This window comes from Amphimedon queenslandica, unplaced genomic scaffold (genome assembly GCF_000090795.2).
Source record: "Amphimedon queenslandica unplaced genomic scaffold, v1.1 AMPQUscaffold_12931, whole genome shotgun sequence".
Taxonomy (NCBI): domain Eukaryota; kingdom Metazoa; phylum Porifera; class Demospongiae; order Haplosclerida; family Niphatidae; genus Amphimedon; species Amphimedon queenslandica.
Window position 1 is genome coordinate 14,862 of NW_003546833.1, and position 2,057 is coordinate 16,918.

A 2,057-nucleotide genomic window follows, 5' to 3' on the forward strand; every position below is an offset into this window, starting at 1 on the left:
TATGCTCTTGAAAGTAAAGTGCTACCGAAGTACATTTTTCTTTAACTTTCATGGAGATTAATTTAAACTATTTTTGCTCTCAGCACTAGTTAGTGAAATTTTAACCCCTTAAAATTTTTTATGTGAACAAATTGTAATGACTTTAAAGAAAGCATGTAATTAAAACACAGTAATTTAAAATTTGATAGTCTCAAAATTGTAAAAATGTAGTACCGCAAATATCTATACCTTTACAGTACAGTATAGTACAGTATAATTTACAGACTTTTTCTTTCGGCTCTTATTTTCACTACACAAGTTCACATGAAGAGTGACCAGATTTACCAGACTAATCTGTCATGTATGAGGTGATAGTTAGGACAAGTATTAATACAAGTCTCTTTGTGTCGATAGTCTAGTCTGAGTCTCCTTATCTTCTTATTCACAAATAAAGACTGGAGGATGAGTACTATTGACTCGGTAGACAATGAAGTCCTCGTTATATTCAGTTCAACTAGTGATGAGTTATTTAGGAGGAGGTGAGAAAGAGCCTGTTCACTAGTAGAAGTGATGAGAGGATTATCAGAAAGAACTAATGAGGTAAGTGTAGAATTGTGTTTAAGTGCTTGACAGATATTAGTAACTCCTCTATCACTAATGGAGTGGTACCAAAAGACTAGTTCTTGTATTGTTTTATTATTAATTAGTAGTATGCACAAGTACTGGATACAATCATTAGTTAATGGAGTGTACCATATCTCAAGTCTCCTGAGGTTTAGCGTGTGCAGTTTAGTTGATGATAGTAGAGATACTGTACTATTAGTAGATGAGTCTTTCAGTACAGTCACCTTATGATTACTATTAATTTTACTAATCACTTCATTACACTGAACTGGAGATGGAGAAGTAAGGGATACACTGTCACTGATCCAAACCACATACCCAGTGACTCCTAATATAAACCAAAGGATTATACTTATATATACATGTATGTACATAATAATACACAAACACACACAACTTGCAAAACACAGCTAGTAGTTGTCACTGATTGACTGTATCAATGTGTTGTTATCATGTATTAATAATTATACACAATCCTTATGTATGCATGTACACATGAGATGACATGACACATATACACCTGCACATATGCAAAATTATGTTCATAAAAATAATTAACTGTCACAATGATCACAAATAATACCTCCATCATGTTGCCACTTGTCTTCTCTCAGTGCAGGTATCATAATAGGATCATCATTAATAGTCTCTAAGAAAAGAGAAGCTTTCTCATCATTACTAGATGAATCATTCCTTATCTTCTGTAGAATAGGAAGGGATACTTCTTCCATTGACAGTATAAACTCTAACAATTGAAGTGACTCTAACATTGACTAAACACAACTACTAGGAATGACTCCCTCATCACCAGACACCAAAAATCTTCCTCTCCACCATAAACTATTTGACCTGTCATATAACTCCAGCTGCTCTCCCTCACTGAATGAAAGATGGTTGACACTATGATATATCCCATAATAGTCAATACGTCCTGTGTAAATAGAATCATAGTCTGCTGTTGGTGATTGTGTACACTGATCCTTCTCTGTACAACATATCAATCAGTTGATGATTTAATTACTATATCACATACTCTCAATATTTGCCATTTGACTCAGCAGTTGTGCACTATATACAGTTTTTGATATCTTTTCTTGTAGTAGCTCAATCTCTTTCTTATATTCCACTAATGCCTTCTCTCTTCCTATGATGAGGTAGTATAGACAGATTATACCAGTATAGAGTCAGTACCTGCTTTTATTAGGAGAAAGGTTCGGAAATACTGAGTCTCTAATTTTTTGACTTGAACACTTCATTTGTCAACTTCCCTCTAGTCAGTGGCTTCACTTTCAGTTTAAACTCTACAGTAACAATGCAATGAGAATTTTAATTTATAAAATAATTGCACTGACTATTCAAAATGAATATCAACTACCGGTAAGTAAAAAGATCAACTTACACACCTTCTTTGTAATCAAGTAAAGTTTTCAATTCTTTTTCTCTCCATCAGCTAG

General features: G+C 33.5%; 1 long non-coding RNA gene across 1 annotated transcript; it reads right to left on the minus strand.

Annotated features, from left to right (window-relative positions):
* Nucleotides 1–1,508: 1,508 nt before the first annotated feature.
* Nucleotides 1,509–2,055, minus strand: LOC109586168 (uncharacterized). The gene is made up of 4 exons (XR_002186858.1): nucleotides 2,007–2,055; nucleotides 1,795–1,904; nucleotides 1,637–1,747; nucleotides 1,509–1,588 (listed from the first exon to the last, which is right to left on the minus strand). It is a non-coding gene; the product is annotated as an uncharacterized LOC109586168 (long non-coding RNA).
* Between the last annotated feature and the right edge of the window lie 2 nt (nucleotides 2,056–2,057).